Raw genomic sequence first — 22,864 nt, 5'->3', positions numbered from 1 at the left:
CTCATGTAGTCACTTAACAATGTATTTTATCAGCTCCATAGTAGTGCTTTACCCCAAACACCCCCTAAAATGTTTTTAAATGTGATGTGTGCTTTAAATTCAGACAGAGTGCCAGAGGCTTTTTTGGGGGGTCCCCAAATCATTTGGACCCCCCCCCCCCAACTGCTAAGTCAGCTGATACCAATTCTCTATCTATCCTCAATCATCTATCTGCTGATTTTGCCAAACCCATACACACTATACCCATCTCTTTAGTGGTCAGATTTATGGATGAATTCCCCAAAGCATGTAGTGCAAGAGCCTGCCTGTATGCTTTCAAATTGTACTGTTTAAAGTTTTTTATCCTATTATTATCTTGATAGGCAATAGCAGAATGTCCAAATGTGCTCAAATGTGTACAATGTGTATTAATATCTTTGTATTATGACACTTCTTACCTGTCCAGTGGGCTGCCAATAGTGTAACTAAGGAGGGGCAGTTCAAAGTAATACACATTATTTAGGCATTCATCTCTCAATGAAGTGGAGAGGGTTACCTGTCCAAGGGCTCCCCCCCCTATAATGTTAGAAATGGCCCAGGAGAGGGGGGGGAGGGGGAATATGATAGGTGTACCTTATACTTTGGTGTTTAAAAAATCCCATAAATAAATATTATCTTGATGTTGGCCAAGAATGTTTGTGTCTAATCTGCTTTCCATGTTTATGTGCAAAAAGACTAATCTTTTTTGTTTTCCTCAACAGTTTCCTTCCACGCCACAGGAATGGCAGACTGTGGCCTCCCACTTTGCCCAGCGGTGGGACTTTCCTAACTGCGGAGGGGCAATTGATGGGAAACACGTCCACATCATCCCAACACCCAACTCGGGGTCATACTATTATAATTTCAAGGGGTTCGATAGTATTGTGATGTTGGCGGTTGTGTCGGCTACTTATGAGTTCCTGTATGTGGACGTGGGAAAGAATGGCCGGATGTCCGATGGTGGAGTCATCGCCCAGACTGAGTTCTACAGGCGTCTCCAGAATGGCAGCTTGGACTTGCCACCTCCAGAAGACAATGTGGAAGGACTCCCATTCGTCTTCATTGCGGATGAAGCCTTTTGCGCTGGGGGACCATCTTATGCAGCCATTCCCGATGAGGACCCTCACCCTGGACCAGAGGGTTTTCAATTACCGGCTGGCCAGAGCCAGAAGAGTGGTGGGAAACACGTTTGGAATCATGGCCAGCCGGTTCTGCCTATTTCTTACACCTATACACATGGCGGAGTACAAACTGAATCATATTATCCTGGCGTGCTGTGTTCTACACAACTTTTTACGGCAACATTCTGCCAACTATGCTGGCTCAGTTGGGCCTGAGGCTGGAATTCAAAATGAACCAACCCTGACGGCGCTTGAAAGTGGCCGTCCTGGCTTGCCCTCCCTGAGTGCCCGTGATGTCCGGCTAAGATACCTTGAATTCTTTGCGGGTAGGGGGGCTATCAATATGCCAGACAATGTGTGAAAGCTTTATCAAATTAAAAAAAAACATTAAGCAAATCTTTGGTGACATTTACTGCTTTTGTTTGTTTTAGCTGACCCTGACAGAAATGTGTTGAGTCCTGAAAATGGCGTGATTGTGTAACCTTATACAAAGCATTGTTGGGTGTTATTTACTAAAGGCAAAGACACTTTGCACTACAAGTGCACTTGAAACTGCAGTGGATTTGCCCTTAGGAAATAACCCCCATTGTCACTGAAAACACCAATTAGAGCACAACAAAAGTGTTGTAGCGTTGAGACAATAATCCACACATTCTTGATTAACAATCTTTTTAATACCTGCACAATCACATGTGCATTTAGAAAAGGTTTTTAAAACAAACCAACATGTTTGTTGTATAACAATTTTTGGGGTCACATTAGAAAAAGTAGAAATGTCCATTTAAGATAAAACAGGCATGTTTAAAACCAAGAAAGACACAAATCTTGAACTTACAAAGTTCACATTTGGTAGAACTTGAAGGCAATATCAGACATGAGTATTTAGGAACTGTGCTTGATAGATAGGGTGAAGTCACCCCTGGAAAAGCCAAATTTTGAAGATGCACACAAATAGCCGAATGACAACATGTACTAGCTGCCATCATGGGGGATCAAGGGACATGTTTTGGGGGAAGCCACCCCTTCCTCACAGCTACTTTATTATTGAGGAAGGGGTTGCACTCCCAAAACAAGTCCATTGATCTCCCATGATGGCAGATAGCACATGTTGACACACTGTGTGCATCCTCAAAATTTGGCTTTTCTCCAATTAGACAAAAAATGTTAAAATTGTAGCACACCATAAAAGAAAGGGCTTTGGAGGGGTTTTAAACTCTCCCCAAAACATCAATGATGTTCTTATTTTTTTGAAGAACATCATTGATGCTTTTCTGGATGTTTTCCAAGTCCCTATTACACCCCATGATCTCCCCAATCAGGATCTGTGCACTTTCCGAGGTGAAATGCCCTGGATCCACAACATCACGATCACCTAAAAAGATAGAAACCAAAAAAAACATGTATTATAAATATGCCGGCATCCATCTCTTACTTGAGCCTGTGGTCGCAGACACTCACCTGTTGTGGTGCCAATTTCCACCACGTCTTCCTCCTCCTGCTCTTCTTGTCTTTGGGGGATTTCCCCTTCTTCCAGAGGTGGGGGGTCTCTGGTCTCCTCGGATGAGGGGTGTCCTCTGAGTCTTTTCTCCCCTATGTAATAAAAAAATGGTATACTTAGAACACAGATATTTGATGGCAGAACTATAAATATGAAACATTGCTTGGAAGTGGGGTAGAAGATGTAGAATTTTTAGTGTCCTTTGTCAAGCTTCAATACTTTACCTGTTTTGTACAAGCTTCACAGATGGAGACACCCCTATAGTATACACTGAAGCACCTGTGTGTAATAAAAAGGGTGTTCTTGTGTCCCACACTAGTGCTCCAGCATCCAGATGTCTAAACAGCTGCTGAGTGTCCTCTCCTTACACAGAATCTAGTTTTAATTTCATTCTATTAACAAACACATCTACACAACCAAATTCGTTTCAGACAAGTAGGCCCTAAAAAATGTTGACAAATGCATATGGCCCAAACAATGGTGTTTTATAGGCCGAAAGAAAAATGTTTAATACGAACGAATAATGTGCCCATGAACATGAAAGTTGACATTTTAAACTGGATTAACAGTTAAGAAAAGCACATGGAGCAGCACGAACATAATAAAGACAAAAAGACTAGGAACACAGGACAACTACTTACTTTTTTGCAGCACTCTCCGGATTTTTCTGTACTGCTGGTGTTCTCGTAATTTCAGGTCCAACCACCGCTTCCTGAGCTGATCTTTCAATCGTCGTACCCTGAAATTCCGGTGCAGACTTTTGACCACTTTCGCCATGATCTTGGCCTTTCTGACATTGGGGTTTCGGTAAGGTCCATACTTCCCATCATAGTCGGCCCTTTTCATTATGTCGACCATCTCCACCATCTCCCTAAAGGACATATTTGATGCCTTAAATCGTCTCCTTCTGGATCGGGACATTTCTGGCTCCGGGCTTTCCTCCTACTCCTCCTCGTTGGTGTAAATATCAGACACCTGCTCTGACTCCGCCATGTGCTCTTCCCCACTGCGCCGAACAAGAAGGGGCGGGGAATAGACTAGAAAGAACGTCAGGGGCGCAGTGTCTATAAAGCGTAACACGCGCGCGTAGTACGTACGATCTGTGAGCGGAGGAAGGAGTAATGGAGGTGCCGATCGTGATAATGAAGGTAAGATTTAACATTGGGCCTATACTGCTTCTAGATTGAGGCCTGTATTTGCACAAGTTTAGAAGACTTTAGGCTGACATTAGGGTTTGTCTTGTGTTGTGTCTTGCAGTGAAAATGGATATCTTGAAAGATCAGGACTTTATGCCAATCTTCATTGATATGTTCAGGGAGCTGCCTTGTCTGTGGGAGATAAACCACCCTGAATATAACAACCAAACAAAGAGGAAGGCAGCGCTGGGTCAATTGCTGGAATTTGTGAAGACGGTGATCCCCACGGCAGAAACAACCTATTTGAAGATCCTAATTGGTGGCCTGAGGAGCACTTATCTAAGGGAGCACAAGAAAATCCAGGATTCCCAGAGATCCGGAGCTGCAGATGACGTTTATCTCCCCAGGCTGTGGTACTATGACAGGCTGTATTTTCTGGCAGGTCAGACTGAACCCAGGTCATCACTCTCCAGTCTTCCTTCCACGCTTCCTTCCCCCCCAGCTGACACTTCTGATGCCCAACCTGGGCCTTCCAGGCAGCAACATGTGTAGGAGCCCAGCTTGAGCCAGGTATAGCATTCTTCTAAATATTTCTGCTTGTCCAATCAATGATGTTAACTAGATGTTAGTTTGGAGTACTAATTTATGATTGTGATTGATGATGCAAAAACTAAAACCATGTCCCTTTTTCATACACAGGGAAGTCTCAGCCAGGAGTTGACCGGGCCAAGCAGGCTGCCTGATATCCAGGTCCCTCCCCTACACCTGCAAAGACAAAGTGGCAGGAAGAGGAGTAACCTGGAGGAGGCTGCCATAGGCCTCTTTTGGAAGGCTACAAAGGCCCTGAGAACCCCCCACACTGTGGAGGAGGACTTTGCTTGCATAATTGCCTGCAAAATGCTGCAGATGGATGAGGGCCAACGACTCCTGTGTGAGTCCTTAATTTTGGAAGCTCTCAATAAGGGGTTACATTTGTGACCTCACACATAGTCCTCCTCCTCCTCCAGGTCCTACTACTCCTCCTCCTCCTCCTCCTCCAGTTCCTACTCCTCCTCCTGCCACATCTCCAACACCAGAGCCACAGCCAGGAAGGAAGTGTGGAAAGAAGACCAGAAAGTGATGACCCTGGGTCCAGTTTGGTCTGGCAAAAGATGCAGCCTCTTGTAGTACCACAGCTTGGGGACACAGATGTCATCTGCTGCTTTCCGGATCTCTGGGACTTCTGGACCAGACTGCACTCCCTTAGATAAGGACTCCTCAGGCCACCAATTTTGATGTTAAATAATTGATATCTGCCCTGGGGGTCCAAGGCTTTGCCAATTTCTGCTGTTTCTCCAGCGTTGCCTCCCTCTTTGTTTGGTTCTGAGCCCTTAATAAAGGATTTTTTGTTTCAATTATACTTGCCTATGTGTGTTTTCCTTAAAAAAGGACAGTTTGTTTGTGAGGATTCAGGTACATTTCAAAAATACAATGTGAAATTAACAAGGGACACCAACACCAAGCAACCTTCTTGAGATTAAATAATATAAGATATCAATGGCGTTGTGGTAACTTGACACACAAAACACACACAAAAATATTAGGGAGTAAAATTAACAAAAAAATACAAACCCAAAAAACAGCCTTTAAAAAAAAAATTAAAAAGAAAACGACCAAAAAAAATTTTGTCAGATGTGACAAATCAAAATATATTGAGGGAATCCCGATAAATAATAAAGAAAGAAGTTTGTGAGAAGTCTGTGTGAATATGAGCAGCAAAACTACTTCATTCTTCTCACATTATAAAGAAGAAGAGAGTGCGCTGTATTAAACCATTTTTTACATTGCAGCGTGACGAAAGTGCTGTATCCATTGCGAACGCTAATTTTACCAGACCGAGCTGTTCCGTCTCGGAATTTCTTCTGAGCATGCGTGGCACTTTGTGCGTCGGAATTGGCCACACACGGTCGGAATTGAAGCGATCGGATTTTGTTGTCGGAAAATTTTATAGCCTGCTCTCAAACTTTGTGTGTCGGAAAATCCGATGGAAAATGTCTGATGGAGCCCACACACGGTCGGAATGTCCGACAACACGCTCCGATCAGACATTCACCATCGGAAAATCCAACCGTGTGTACGGGGCATTACTGTTATACTGTAATGTTACTTTGTTTTATTGTTAACCATCATTTGCTTAGCAGGTACGCCATTCAGTTGCAGCGCGGATTTATCTTGACAACAACAGCGTTTGCTCCCACGATACATAAAGCCGTGACTCCAGCGCTGTCGGAGGTGATTTCACCACCACAGTTACATACTTCAGCATATATGCCGAAGCGTGGGGGCAGCAGTGGGTGGAGGAGTGATTTGCTCCTACCTTTTGCGGGAGGATGCCCCCATGCTTCGGCATATATATATTTTAGGCACAGGTTCCGTTAAATGTTTTATTTTTTACTATTTTTTTTGTATTTGCTTTGCAGGTATGGTAAGTCTTACTGTTATACTGTAATGTTACTTTGTTTTATTGTTAACCATCATTTGCTTAGCAGGTACGCCATTCAGTTGCAGTGCGGATTTATTTATCTTGACAGCAACAGCGTTTGCTCCCACGATACATAAAGCCGTGACTCCAGCGCTGTCGGAGGTGATTTCACCACCACAGTTACATACTTCAGCATATATGCTGAAACGTGGGGGCAGCAGAGGGCGGAGGAGCGATTTGCTCCTAACTTTTGCGGGAGGATGCCCCCATGCTTCGGCATATATATACGGTGCATGTATGCCCATCATTAGAAGTGGGTGGATGAAGGGAGGTATTCTAATGGTGGGCATACCCACCGATCAATCTCTTTTTTCGCTCAGACCACAGGCTGCATGAAAAAAAAGTTTACAATATATGCCCAACAAGGACCAGCAACGTACTGGTATGTTGCTGGACTTTGAGTGGTTATACCAGAATTATGCCTGCAGGTTTAGGTATCATCTTGGTATCATTCTTTTCAACCAGCGGTTGGCTTTCATGTAAAAACAATCCTAGCAGCTAATTAGCCTCTAGACTGCTTTTACAAGCAGTGGGAGGGAATGCCCCCCCCCCCACCATCTTCCATGTTTTTCTCTGGCTCTCCTGTCCCAACAGGGAACCTGAGAATGCAGCCGGTGATTCAGCCAGCTGACCATAGAGATGATCAGAGACCAGAGTGGCTCCAAACATCTCTATGGCCTAAGAAACCGGAAGCTACGAGCATTTCATGACTTAGATTTTGCCGGATGTAAACAGCGCCATTGGGAAATTGGGAAAGCATTTTATCACACTCACAATCTTGGTGTGGTCAGATGCTTTGAGGGCAGAGGAGAGATCTAGGGTCTAATAGACCCCAATTTTTTCAAAAAAGTGTACCTGTCACTACCTATTGCTATCATAGGGGATATTTACATTCCCTGAGATAACAATAAAAATGATTAAAAAAAAATGAAACGAACAGTTTAAAAAGGCGAACGCAGTCTGGCGTCAAATGTAAACAGCAATTGCACCATGCATGTGAGGTATCACCGTGAAGGTCAGATCGAGGGCAGTAATTTTAGCAGTAGACCTCCTCTGTAAATCTAAAGTGTTAACCTGTAAAGGCTTTTAAAGGCTTTTAAAAATGTATTTAGTTTGTTGCCACTGCACGTTTGTGCGCAATTTTAAAGCATGTCATGTTTGGTATCCATGTATTCGGCCTAAGATCATCTTTTTTATTTCATCAAACATTTGCGCAATATAGTGTGTTTTAGTGCATTAAAATTTAAAAAAGTGTTATTTTTTCCCAAAAAAATGCATTTGAAAAATCGCTGCGCAAATACTGTGTGGAAAAAAAAAAAGAAACACCCACCATTTTAATCTGTAGGGCATTTGCTTTAAAAAAATATATAATGTTTGGGGGTTCAAAGTAATTTTCTTGCAAAAAAAAAATTTTTTTTCATGTAAACAAAAAGTGTCAGAAAGGGCTGTCTTCAAGTAGTTAGAAGAGTGGGTGATGTGTGACATAAGCTTCTAAATGTTGTGCATAAAATGCCAGGACAGTTCAAAACCCCCCCAAATGAACCCATTTTGGAAAGTAGACACCCCAAGCTATTTGCTGAGAGGCATGTCAAGTCCATGGAATATTTTATTTTGTGAAATAAGTTGCGGGAAAAAGACAAATTTTTTTTTTTTTTGCACAAAGTTGTCACTAAATGATATATTGCTCAAACATGCCATGGGAATATGTGAAATTACACCCCAAAATAAATTCTGTTGCTTCTCCTGAGTATGGGGATACCACATGTGTGAGACTTTTTGGGAGCCTAGCCGCGTACAGGACCCCGAAAACCAAGCACCGCCTTCAGGCTTTCTAAGGGCGTAAATTTTTGATTTCACTCTTCACTGCCTATCACAGTTTCGGAGGCTATGGAATGCCAAGGTGGCACAAAAACCCCCCCAAATGACCCTATTTTGGAAAGTAGACACCCCAAGCTATTTGCTGAGAGGTATAGTGAGTATTTTGCAGACCTCACTTTTTGTCACAAAGTTTTGAAAATTGAAAAAAGAAAAAAAAAGTTTTTTCTTGTCTTTCTTCATTTTCAAAAACAAACGAGAGCTGCAAAATACTCAGCATAGCTTGGGGTGTTTACTTTCCAAAATGGGGTCATTTGGAGGGGGGGTTTGTGCTATCTTGGCATTTTATGGCCTTCGAAACTGTGATAGGTAGTGAGGAGTGAATCAAAAATTTACGCCCTTAGAAATCCTGAAGGCAGTGATTGGTTTTCGGGGCCCCGTATGCAGCTAGGCTCCCAAAAAGTCCCACACATGTGGTATCCCCGTACTCAGGAGAAGCAGCAGAATGTATTTTGGGGTGTAATTCCACATATGCCCATGGCATGTCTTAGCAATATATCATTTAGTGACAACTTTGTGCAAAAAAAAAAAAGTTTGTAATTTTCTTGCAACTTGTGGCAAAATATAAAATATTGAATAGACTCAACATGCCTCTCAGCAAATAGCTTGGGGTGTCTACTTTCCAAAATGGGGTCATTTGGGGGGGTTTGTGCCATCTTGGCATTTTATTGCCTTCAAAACTGTGATAGGTAGTGAGGAGTGAAATCAAAAATGTACGCTCTTAGAAATCCTAAAGGCGGTGCTTGGTTTTCGGGGCCCCGTACGCGGCTAGGCTCCCAGAAAGTCCCACACATGTGGTATCCCCATACTCAGGAGAAGCAGCTAAATGTATTTTGGGGTGCAATTCCAAATATGCCCATGGCCTGTGTGAGCAATATATCATTTAGTGACAACTTTTTGTAAATTTTTTTTTTTGTCATTATTCAATCACTTGGGACAAAAAAATTAATATTCAATGGGGTCAACATGCCTCTCAGCAATTTCCTTGGAGTGTCTACTTTCCAAAATGGGGTCATTTGGGGGGGTTGTACTGCCCTGCCATTTTAGCACCTCAAAAAATGACTTGTCAGTCATAAACTAAAAGCTGTGTAAATTCCAGAAAATGTACCCTAGTTTGTAGACACTATAACTTCTGCGCAAAACAATAAATATACGCTTATTGACATTTTTTTTACCAAAGACATGTGGCCAAATACATTTTGGCCTAAATGTATGACTAAAATTGAGTTTATTGGATTTTTTTATAACAAAAAGTAGAAAATATCATTTTTTTTCAGAATTTTTGGTCTTTTTCCATTTATAGCACAAAAAATAAAAATTGCAGAGGTGATCAAATACCATCAAAAGAAAGCGCTATTTGTGGGAAGAAAAGGGTGCAAATTTTGTTTGGGTACAGCATTGCATGACAGCGCAATTAGCAGTTAAAGCGATGCAGTGCCAAATTGTAAAAAGTGCTCTGGTCAGGAAGGGGGTAAATCCTTCCGGGGCTGAAGTGATTAAATAATAATTTTCTCGATCAAAAATTTGCAGCTGAGTAAATTTTCATCTTTTATATATATTTTAAAAATGTATATATATTGTGCCAAGCTAATCAAAGAAACGTGACATTATATAAGTGTATGCAGAAATTAATAAAGTAAACAAATGAAACAGGCATAAATATATATAATAATATGAAACAGGGATATATAATATAATATATAAAAATGACAATGGGTCCAATAAATCATCAAATAAGTATTCAATAAATAAAGTGCAACTCTTCTTCATAAGTACTCCAAAAGTGCTCCAAAAACAAATGGTGGCCTCCACCCAATAACTTCTAGAAGTTTCTACAAACTTCCAAAACCAGGGGAAGGCACCAGAGACATTAATCTGTGAGTCATCCAGCCTGACCTGCAGTAAACCCTGACCCAGATTTATGCTGTGTACACACGACCGGACTTTCGATGGACTGAATCACGTCGGACTTTTCAACGGACTTTCGACAGACTTTTTGACGGACTTCCATCGAATCGGACTTGTCTACACACAATCACACCAAAGTCCGATGGATTCGACTGTGATCACGTACGACCGAACTAGAATAAGGAAGTTCATAGCCAGTAGCCAATAGCTGCCCTAGCGTCGGTTTTCGTCCGTCGGACTAGCATACATACGAACCGATTTTTTGACCAGACTCGAGTCTGTCGGAAAGATTTGAAACATGTTCTAAATCTAAAGTCTGTCACATTTTTAACAGAAAAGGTCCGCTGCAGGTCCGATGAAGCCCACACATGGTCAAACTGTCCGATAGAAATGTTCCGTCGGACAAGTTTGGTCAAAAAGTTCGGCTGTGTGTACACAGCATTCGGCTCAATTTACCATGAGTCAATAAATTTGCCTGCACTATTCTAGTAGCACACTAGAGGGTGCTAAATTTGATTAGCACAGCCTAATATACAGTATATATTTTTGCTATTCATTTGTTATCACAAGGAAAGGGTTCACCTGCTGGTGGCTTCGTGGCTCCCAGATCCATAGGCTGCAGTTTCAGCATCCACCAGCAAGTGTCTTCCAGCAGCCAGAAGCTCATATCATTAGTAGGGATGGTCTCGATGTATAAGTCAAACGTAAGTTTGAGTCGAACATTGGGTGTTCTTTTGCTCGCAAAGAACCTAACATATGGGGCATTTGCGGCAAATTCGAGAGCCGCGGAGCACCCCATAATGCACTGCAAGATTACAGTGCATTGATGGCTGCTGAATGGCCAAAGCATGCTCCTGACCTGCCTGCTTTGGCCAATCACAGCGCACTCTGCTGTGAGAGCCATGATTGGCCAAAGGCAGGGTGCCTTTAGCCAATCGTGGCTCAGGGGGCTAAGTCCATGCCCCACACTATATAAGGCTGCTTACACAGAGGCCGTATGTAGTGTGACATGGAGATTGAAAGAATTAGAGCTAGATTACGCAGGTTAGTTAGTGGCGTGCAGCTATCTATCTATCTATCTATCTATCTATCTATCTATCTATCTATCTATCTATCTATCTATCTATCTATCTATATTTATATATATATATATATATATATATATATATATATATATATATATATATATATATATATATATATACATATATATATATATATGTATATATATATATATATATATATATATATATATATACAGTGCAGTCAGTGTAGACTATATATACAGGGTGGGTAGAGTATTTAATATATACATACAGTGTAGTATATATATATATATATATATATATATATATATATATATATGTATACTCTGCATTCAGTGTAGACTATATATACAGTGCAGGTTGTGTACACAGTATATAATACAGTGTGTACAGTTTCTAATACACTTCAGGCGGTGTACACAGTATATGATACAGTGCAGACAGTATTTAATATAGGAAAAACAGGAAATGGTGGCACACCGCAGCAGACACAGTCAGAAGTCCTTTGACACTGTTTATTGATAATCCAGCCAGACAACACACAAAATATGTTGACACATTTCACTCGAGTCAATCGAGCTTACTCATAACAATGATGTTGTCCAAGCATCTGCTATTTATGGGTGCATTTAAACGGAAATGCCTCCACAATCAGCTAAGTATAATTAGCCTGGACCGGAACATCACACTTGAACAAAAACACATTGATCCTAATGCATTATAAAGACTAATATAAAAAAATTGTTAAAAAAAACAAGAGACTTTAGATAAAGAAAAAAGAAAAATAAAGCGAAACATCAAATATATATACCGTATATAATGTAATATATGTGTCAAAAAATAAATAGATAGTCATAATTGCATGCATTCTAGTTAATATCAACGCAAAACCTGCCTTACATATGACTAAACCATGGACAACACCAAAACATTGGTTTTTGGGTGGTTCCGCTAATGACAAGGTCAAAGGGAAATTACTACAGTTCAACAAAGAACATACCTAAAAGATGTGTCATAGGGGGTTATTTACGAAAGGCAAATCCACTTTGCACTACAAGTGCAAATTACAAGTGCAAAGTGCACTTGAAATTGCACTGAAAGTACACTTTGAATGGAAGTGCAGTCGCTGTAAACCTGAGGGGTAGATCTGAAATGAGGGGAAGCTCTGCTGATTTTATTATCCAATCATGTGCAAGCTAAAATGCAGTTTTTTATTTTCCTTCCATGTCCCCCTCAGATCTACAGCGACTGCACTTCCAAGTGCACTTTCAGTGCAATTTCAAGTGCACTTTGCACTTGTAGTGCAAAGTGGATTTGCCTTTAGTAAATAACCCCCATAATGTCATAGCGGAACAACTCAAACCAAAACATAACAATCTAATAGAGTCTATCAATAAAAACAAAAAACAAATAACAAAAGAAAACCCACAATAGTGGGTATGTATTAGGGCAAACCAAAAAATTATACGCATCAAAATCGCCCAAATAACAGGGACACCCTATGTTGTTGCTAAGGACCATATAGTTACTATATAGGACCCACCACTAGGGCATACTAAGGAATGCTATAGAATTGTATTGACAAAAGGCTAAACCAGAACGGGTCATTTCATATATATATATATATATATATATATATATATATACAAAAGACTGTAAAAAAAAATGTTGATACCGTTTTGGATATTAACAAATTTGTTAGGAATGTATCGATTAAAAAAGATTATTTTGCAACTGTGAATGAACATGAGGCTGAGGTTCCCACTATTTGTGATCTAGAAGATGAAAAGTTGGTTTATACATTTAGGGATCAGTGTGCAGTGGGGGAGTTGGAAGATTTGTCTTGGGAGAGTGGTTTAGATAGAGCTACAGGTATCAACATTGATTGTACCCAACCCTATAAAATAAGATCTGAGTTTTCTCCCGTCGGTGCCTGGTGTGCAGAGATGGACAGATTTCAAAAACTTGTGAAGAGAGACCTCACTGCTTTAGCTATGAGAACCTCTGCCAATATGTACACTAGACAGGATAACCTCACGTCTGATGAAAGGAAAGCAATTAAAAACCTTGAGGGGGATTCCTCCATTATCATTCGCAATTCGGACAAGGGAGGTTTAGTAGTGGTAATGGGAATAGAGACCTACAGACAGGAAGCAGAGAGACAACTGTCAGACAAATGCACCTACCTAAAACTTATGTAGCAATAACTCTCGGTGGAGCTGCTGATTTAAGCAGGCCTGCCCTCTATGCTCTTCACCCTTCTTAAATTGTTCAATCCCCTTGACACAACTGTAGTGCAGTGTTGTAACAATATGAATAACAACTTTAACCCACAATATACACTTATGGTTATAGTTACCTCTACCTGGGTGCTGGCAGCTCCACCTGCAGGAGAAATGACAACACTGCACACAAATTTCGATAACAACCAAAAATAACTTCTTTCTTTGGGTAAATAACATATTTATGTAAAGAGTTATTACAGCAACTATACTATCACACCAACATAGTGTAATAGTATAAGAAATGGTTATGACAATCAATAACAGACACAGATAGATAGATAGATAGATAGATAGATAGATAGATAGATAGATAGATAGATAGATAGATAGATTTATATATATATATATATATATATATATATATTTGTATAAATCTATACCCGGGAGCTCCCCCTGCTCTAGACATTAAAGTCACTATCCTTTGTAACTAAATGCAGGGCCCTGCAATGAAAAGGTAGTCCTGACGTCTTCAGTCTTCGCTAGCTTTTATAATTGTAATCCGCAAAGGGGTTCCTCCTGGGTGTTGCGCAGTGTAATAAAACACACTAAAACAATTGTAATCCAGCAGATTGACTAAGTGTTCTCATATGAAAAAAACAAACACCTAGCATCCGTTCTTAAATACTGAAGTCTATTCAGATGTGAAGTTCTCCAACTTAACTTGGTCCGTGGGGCTATCAGTCCCAGCAACACTCTGTACAGTTCTAAATGTGTGTGTATAGTATTTAAATAAACTTCTGGGTGTTAACCCTCTCACCACACAGGATCCGGGCAGGTGGATGCCTCCGTTTTAGCAGTTCTCAGTCAGTATGGAGCCACCACCTCGCCGTCACACTGTTCCGTTCACTAACGACCAGGAGTCCTCGGTTATCTCCCCACGGGTCTCCGGAACGATCACTTCTGCTGTTCTAGCACACTGTGATGCGATGGCAGGATCCTTGCAGCTGCTCTGCTCCTTCGCAAAGTAGGCCGCAACCCTGTGGGACACACCCACCCACAGAGTTCTACTGGCAGGCCATGCATCCCAGGAACAAGAGACCTAAAATGGCCGCTCCTTACCTTTTTATATCCTCCCACAATGCAGTTCAGTTCTCACCTTGTCCAGGAGCATTGTGGGTGGGTCAGAGCTAAAGTTCCGAAGTAAACAATAAATCACTTCCATGTCACTTCACTTAATCATGAAACGTAAACATATTGTACTTTCTCAATTATCCACAAGATGGCACTAACACAACTTATGTACTGTATAACACACATATGACTAGAAACACAAGTTGTCAGCACTACACTTACATGTGATCCAACTTAAAAAAATAATGTGGGAAGGATTGATTCCACAGTATCCAGTGGTGTTGATTTTTCACCATCTCCCCAAAACCCACAAAGGTTTGGATCCATTACAGGGGAGACCTATCATTGCTGGTATTAGTTCCCTCAACGAGAGACTGGGCCAGTGGCTGGATAATATATTGCAGCCACTGGTCCGTCGACTTCCTAGTTATCTCAAGGACACTAACCATCTCCTCAATATTGGTTAATACCAGGTGGGAGCCTTGCTTTATGTGGATCAACTGTGATGTCATTAGCCTTGACTCTTCCATATCACATAGACTGGCTATTATGGCGATCAGCTTTTATTTGGAACGCTACACCAACTTTTTAGTGGAGGTCTGTATGTTTTGTATTTATTGTATATGCGGGGCCGCATTGGGGGGGGGGGGGGGCTAAATCCTCGCCCTCTTTAGCCAATCTCCTTATGGGAGGGCAGGAACAATGCTACATATATGGATCTGGTAATCCGTTCAGACAGTGGGAGTTATTTACGAAAGGCAAATCCACTTTCCACTACAAGTGCACTGCAAGTGCACTTGGAAGTGCAGTCACTGTAAATCCGAGGGGAACATGCAAGGAAAAAAAAAAAAAAACAGCATTTTAGCTTGCACATGATTGGATGATAAAATCAGCAGAGCTTCCCCTTATTTCAGATCTACCCCTCAGATTTACAGCGACTGCACTTCCAAGTGCACTTGCAGCGCACTTGTAGTGCAAAGTGGATTTGCCTTTTGTAAATAACTCCTAGTACATCAGGTTGTTCTATTGTTATATAGACGATCTGATATTTATTGTAGATGAACGGATGGGTTCTTTGGATTCCTTTTTGGAGTATTTGAACAGAAACTATATGAATCTACATTTCACAGGACATGTTGACAAACATAGGATGAGTTTCCCTGATGTCAGTTTGAATGCTGAGGATAATGGTGCTAGCACGGATCTTTAAAGAAAACACTGACAGTGGGGCAAAAAAGTATTTATTCAGCCACCAATTGTGCAAGTTCTCCCACTTAAAAAGATGAGAGAGGCCTGTAATTGTCATCATAGGTATACCTCAACTATGAGAGACAAAATGTGGAAACAAATCCAGACAATCACATTCTCTGATTTTTGAAAGAATTTATTTGCAAATTATGGTGGAAAATAAGTATTTTGTCAATATCAAAAGTTCATCTCAATACTTTGTTATATATCCTTCGTTGGCAATGACAGAGGTCAAACGTTTTCTGTAAGTCTTCACAAGGTTGCCACACACTGTTGCTGGTATGTTGGCCCATTCCTCCATGCAGATCTCCTCTAGAGCAGTGATGTTTTGGGGCTGTCGCTGGGCAACACGGACTTTCAACTCCCTCCAAAGGTTTTCTATGGGGTTGAGATCTGGAGACTGGCTAGACCATTCCAGGACCTTGAAATGCTTCTTACGAAGCCACTCCTTCGTTGCCCGGGCAGTGTGTTTGGGATCATTGTCATGCTGAAAGACCCAGCCACGTTTCATCTTCAGTGCCCTTCCTGATGGGAGGAGGTTTGCACTCAAAATCTCACGATACATGGCCCCATTCATTCTTTCATGTACACGGATCAGTCGTCCTGTTCCCTTTGCAGAGAAACAGCCCCAAAGCATGATGTTGCCATCCCCATGCTTCACAGTATGGTGTTCTTTGGTTGCAACTCAGCATTCTCTCTCCTCCAAACACAACAAGTTGTGTTTCTACCAAACAGTTCTACTTTCATCTGACCATATGACATTCTCCCAATCCTCTTCTGGATCATCCAAATGCTCTCTAGCAAACCTCAGACATGTACTGGCTTAAGCAGGGGGACACGTCTGGCACTGCAGGATCTGAGTCCCTGGCGGCGTAGTGTGTTACTGATGGTAGCCTTTGTTACGTTGGTCCCAGCTCTCTGCAGGTCATTCACTAGGTCCCCCCGTGTGGTCCTGGGATTTTTGCTCACCACTCTTGTGATCATTTTGACCCCACGGGGTGAGATCTTGCGTGGAGCCCCAGATCGAGGGAGATTATCAGTAGTCTTGTATGTCTTCCAATTTCTAATTATTGCTCCCACAGTTGATTTCTTCACACCAAGCTGCTTGCCTATTGCAGATTCAGTCTTCTCAGCCTGGTGCAGGTCTACAATTTTGTTTCTGGTGTCCTTCAACAGCTCTTTGGTCTTCACCATAGTGGAGTTTGGAGTGTGACTGTTTGAGGTTCTGGACAGGTGTCTTTTATACTGATAACAAGTTCAAACAGGTGCCATTAATACAGGTAATGAGTGGAGGACAGAGGAGCCTCTTAAAGAAGAAGATACAGGTCTGTGAGAGCCAAAAATCTTGCTTGTTTGTAGGTGACCAAATACTTATTTTCCACCATAATTTGCAAATACATTTTTTCAAAAATCAGACAATGTGATTGTCTGGATTTGTTTCCACATTTTGTCTCTCATAGTTGAGGTATACCTATGATGACAATTACAGGCCTCTCTCATCTTTTTAAGTGGGAGAACTTGCACAATTGGTGGCTGACTAAATACTTTTTTGCCCCACTGTCAGTGTTTTCTTTAAAGATCCGTGCTAACACCATTATCCTCAGCATTCAAACTGACATCAGGGAAACTCATCCTATGTTTGTCAACATGTCCTGTGAAATGAAGATTCATATAGTTTCTGTTCAAATACTCCAAAAAGGAATCCAAAGAACCCATCCGTTCATCTACAATAAATATCAGGTCGTCTATATAACAACTGTATAACACTGTATCTGGTAACACACTTTTGATGGCCAACTCGGGACATCCCCAACATACTGTTAAGGGTATTCCTGTCAGACAGTTTTTGAGAGTTTGTCGTGTGTGCAGCAGTCAACAGGCATTGGATGGATGCTTGATAGAGCTGTAGCTATTGCAGGCTCTAAAGAGAGAAGTGAGCTTCTAAAGGGGAGAAAACATTATTGGCAGAATAAAGGTAATTTTAATAAAAATAGACTTACTTTGAGTACCCGCTTTTGTTCTGGGTTTAAGGACACCAAGGACATTGTTTATAGGTATCTGCCCATCCTTTTTGAGCATCAGATATGTGCTGATCTCCTTAAAGATGGTGTTAACATCATTTCAAGGAGGGCACCTACCTTGGGGAATTCCCTGTCACCTAGTTTGTTTCAAACAGGTAAGATATGGTCTCCTACCTGGTTACACTGCAAGGGCAACTATCACTGTGGCGGCACTGGTTACCCTTGTTGTAGGCATTTCATTGGGGGTAATGTTATTCGTTCCCATTCGACTGATAGAGAACAGAAAATACAATTGTTTTTTAACTGCAATACTAAGTATGTCATACATATCATTACCTGCAAAATATACCATGTGCAGTAAATAGGACGCACCACCAGACGATTGCGGGATCGATTTTATGCATAGAAAAGAATAAATCTACCAATGTGGCATGTCACTTCAATAGGCAACACAATGGAGATATTTCAGTGGTAGGGGTACAAATCTTGGAGAAAGTTAATACACCCAGGAGGGGGGGAGATGTTTTCCGCCTTCTCTGTAAGAGGGAGGTATATTAGATATTCCATTTCAAAACTCATATCACTCATGGCTTAAATTCTGAATGGGATAGCACTCATTTTTATGATTAATTATAGTTTTTCGTTTATATATATATGATATGACCCGTTCTGGTTTAGCCTTTTGTCAATACAATTCTGTAGCATTTCTTAGTATGCCCTAGAGCCACACCACGGAGCTCCACAGATGTAGGGCACTGCTGACTCCCCGCTGACTTCCAAAATTTCATTGGTGTGGGCTTTTTTGCACACATGTGCAGTAGATCGCACCATTGCTGTTGCAATCTATGTCTGAAGCAGATCAAGCGTGGCCAGAACAGCACCCGCTTGGGCACCACATGCTTGACAAGACATATGACAACCTGCCATGCAGTTCGTTAGCAACAGCACCTGAAAGACCCACATAATAAAAAAAGACAGACTTCTCCCTGCTCCTCATCTCAACCCCTATTATACCTCCAGTCCTCTCAAAAACCTGCTCTGAGAGGAATGAAGGTATAGCAATAAGTACTTGTAGCCAATCTGCTAGCAGTGCACCACCAGTTGATATCAGCTGGCAAATTTCGCTACCCCAGTTGCTGAACCGTAAAAAAAAATACTGTCCCAACCATCCACATGCTCAGCGTCTAAATGTTAGCTTGGCCAAATTGCTAGCACTGCAACTGCTGCCTTTTTAGCTGGTAGACTCTGCCTTCTTTTGTGAATTTGTGGAATGTGCTGCACCACAGTGGCAGGTTCCAAAACAATTTTTTTTTCTTGCACATAAGACCATTCCAGCTCTCTCCTGTCATGTGGAAGGCAATGTTTTGGCCTTGTTGGACATGGCGGTCAGCAGCAAAGTTCATATTACCTGCTGACTCATGGTCCAGCAGGCATGGTCAGGGACATTAACTTTCCTTTACGGAGCACTGGGTAAATCTGCTGGAAGCTGGGAAGGATGCAGGATAGGGTTCAATGTTGGAGCTAGTTCCACCACCACGCCTCCAAAAAGCTGGTGGTGATTCTGCCACATCTCTCTGCTCCACCCCTCCTCTTCTTCTTCCTCTATTGCCTCTTCTGAAGAAATGTCCTCTGAACCAGCAGTGCTCCCTAAGTGTTTAAAGGGCTACGCAAGCAGTCAGGCTAAAAGATGCCATGCGGTGCTTCAGTTGGTCTGCCCAGGGGACAGGAGCCACACTGGGGCAGAGATTCTGTCAGCTCTGCAGAGGTGGTCGACGCCACGGCAGCTTGAGCCAGAAATGGTTTTATGCGATATTGGCACCAACCTTCTCTCCACCCTCCGATAGGGACACTTGACCCATGTTCCATGCTTGGCACACGTCCTGAATTTGTTGGTGCAGCGTTTCTTGACCAGGTACCCAGGCTTACAGGAACTTCTGAGGCAGGCCAAAAAAGTCTGTGGCCATTTCCGGTGGTCATACAATGCCAGTGCTCGGCTGGCTGGCATTCAACGGGAATTCAACCTGCCCACCAACCGCCTCATTTGTGACATGCCCATCAGGTGGAACTCAACATTGGCAATGCTGCACACACAGCAGAGGTCCATAAATGAGTACCTGTGTGAGTATGGCACCAGGACAGGCTCAGGGGAGCCATGCCAGTGGCTACTGATTAAGGATGCATGCACTGTCCTGTCACCATTTGAGGAGGACACAAGGATGGTGAGCAGCGACAATGCATGCATCAGTGACACTGCCGCTCTAGTCTTTCAGTCGGAGCACACGCTTCATGGAATCATGGACAGGGCACTTGAGGCAGAACAGCGGGAGGAAGAGGAGGACTTCCTTTCCTCTTAAGGGTCCCTTTATGCAGATAACATTCCTGCGGGGCCACCAAACACATAGGATGAAGAGGAGGAGGAAGAGGATTGAGTCAGCATGGATGTGGATAACACACATCAGTCTTCAAGGGATGGTTTTCAGTCCCCAGAAACCCAAGGTGTTGAACATGGCTGGGAGGATGTAGTTCCTGACAATGTCATCCTTAGTGACCCAGAGGACTCAGAAATATTTACAAAAATATTTACAAAAATGTGAGGGGTGTACTTACTTTCATATAACCGGAAAGCCAGCCGTACGAGAGAGAATTTTACAACTGGAGGAGTACGAGGAGGAGAGTCTCCCTGTTGGCCAATTTTTATGTGAGCGTGTATGATTTCTATCACTTGAGATCCAACAGTTCTGGTAAGTGGCGCTGAATGATTTCTGTGTGAACAGGAGCACCGGCTAAACATATTGTGTCCATATATCAATCTGCACTTCTCTGGAGTACTTATGGACTTTTTTCCCTTTTTTTGTAAATTTTTAGAATTTTGTTCATGATCAATTATTAAGTCTTAAATTCTCCCATTTCACCTTTTATATTAGGGTTATATTTAATGTTGGATGCGTGCTTTATCTTATATACACACACAATATTTGTGCCTGATATTCACTGTGGCAGTCCACACATTTCTGGTCACATCGCTTCCTGTCATAACACCAAGGCCAGTCCTGACCAGAAGTGGCTGCACAGGGAAGCCATCTTGGCTCTGCTGCTGTTGTTTGTGGCAAGATGAATCCTGAGGAGGTTATCTCTTTTTTTGCTAGTGACAGAGGAAAAAAATATTGCTGCCAGATACTGAAGGAGTGGGTCAGAGATCAGCTGTTAGAATATATTTGTCTTGCACATTCCCTAGTTGATCAGGGCAGGATGTTGTTTGGTAATGTTCAGCCATTGATTCAAGTCTTTGCGGAACACTTTTCTCCCCCTTCAGTATGGCTCAGGTAGAATCATTGGTTTGGTTATTGGAGGATGAATCGGCTTATTTCTTTGAGCAGTATTCACTAGTCAGTGTGTAAACTGAATTTTGTTCAACCACTACTACAAGCATAGTCAGATATATTGCATTCAGCCTCAGTTAGCTTGCAACAACCCATTCCTGCTGTTAGACACCTGCCTCCTTAAGTATCTCTCTCTCCATCACCCACAGCAACCACAGTTGCAGTCCACTATAGCCTACTACCAACCATATGTCAGTACCCTGTTTCCACTTGCTGCACCTACCCTGCCTTTAACCACTTAAAGATTACCTCTTCTTCGCTGCCTGCGACAATCCCTCAGAAATCCTTCTTAGCAACTGCTCCCTCTTTTCACCATCCCTCAGATCTTCTCCTCCACCTACTCACAGCCCTGCATTTATATACAGAACCTCAGTGGCTAAACCCAAAAAGAAACTGAAGTTTTTCCCAACTCGCACAATCCTGTCACTATCCAAGTCTGCCTCCACGCCAATCAATATGCTCCAGTCTGCCTCCACGCCAGCCAATCTGCTCCAGTCTGCCTCCACGCCAGCCGATCTGCTCCAGTCTGCCTCCACGCCAGCCGATCTGCTCCAGTCTCCCTTTACGCCAGCCAATCTGCTCCAGTCTGCCTCCATGACAGTTTATCTGCTGCAGTCTGCCTCCTCGCCAGCCGATCTGCTTCAATCTGCCTCCACGTCAGCCGATCTACTCAAGCCTGCCTCTATGATTGCCAGTGGGGTTAGGCCGGCTTCAGATGGTCGCAAACCTGAAGACCCAGCCTGATGTGCCTCTGCCCACTGTCCAGACTGATGTTCCTCTACCTGATGTACCTCTGCCCGCTGTCCAGACTGATGTGCCTCTACCTGATGTGCTTCTGCCTGCTGCCCAGCCTGATGTGCCTCTGCCCACCGCCCAGCCTGATGTGCCTCTGCCCACCGCCCAGCCTGATGTGCCTCTGCCTGCTGCCCACCCTGATGTGCCTCTGCCCACTGCCCAGCCTGATGTGCCTCTGCCTGCTGCCCACCCTGATGTGCCTCTGCCCACTGCCCAGCCTGATGTGCCTCTGCCCACCGCCCAGCCTGATGTGCCTCTGCCTGCTGCCCACCCTGATGTGCCTCTGCCCACTGCCCAGCCTGATGTGCCTCTGCCTGCTGCCCACCCTGATGTGCCTCTGCCCACTGCCCAGTCTTATGTGCCTCTGCCCACTGCCCAGCCTGATTTGCCTCTGCCCGCTGCCCAGCCTGATGTGCCTTGGCCCGCTGCCCAGCCTGATGTGCCTCTACCTGATGTGCCTCTGCCTGCTGTCCAGCCTGATATGCATTTGCCTACTACCCAGCCTGATGTGCCTCTGCCTGCTACCCAGCCTTTGATGAACTTAATTATCTTCTACCTACCACACAGCCAGGTTCTACTGACTCAAACTTAGGACAGACTCAGGACCCATTAGCAGGTGGACACTTAGCCTTTGCATAACAATCCAACTGAGCAGCTGGCATAGGCCAGCTGCTCAGTTGGATTGTCCCTGGGCCCTTCATGGCCCTAGTCATGGTAAGCTCCCAGAGAATGGCAGAATACGATCTGTGCCTTGTCATGATTTGGATGCGATTGCCACAGCTCTGGGTGCACTAGGGATCGGGGTCGGGTAACCAGTGCCTCAGAGAGACCTAGGTGGCTTTTGATGTGTGGAGCAAGTCCTGGAAACCAGGCAAGCTACATGGTTATGATGAGACACTTTCATGTCTGGGTTCCAGTATTGTCACATGACCCCAGGGCTA

This window comes from Aquarana catesbeiana, linkage group LG10 (assembly GCF_042186555.1).
Source record: "Aquarana catesbeiana isolate 2022-GZ linkage group LG10, ASM4218655v1, whole genome shotgun sequence".
In the NCBI taxonomy this organism is placed as follows: Eukaryota; Metazoa; Chordata; class Amphibia; order Anura; family Ranidae; genus Aquarana; species Aquarana catesbeiana.
This window is presented reverse-complemented; position numbering follows the sequence as displayed.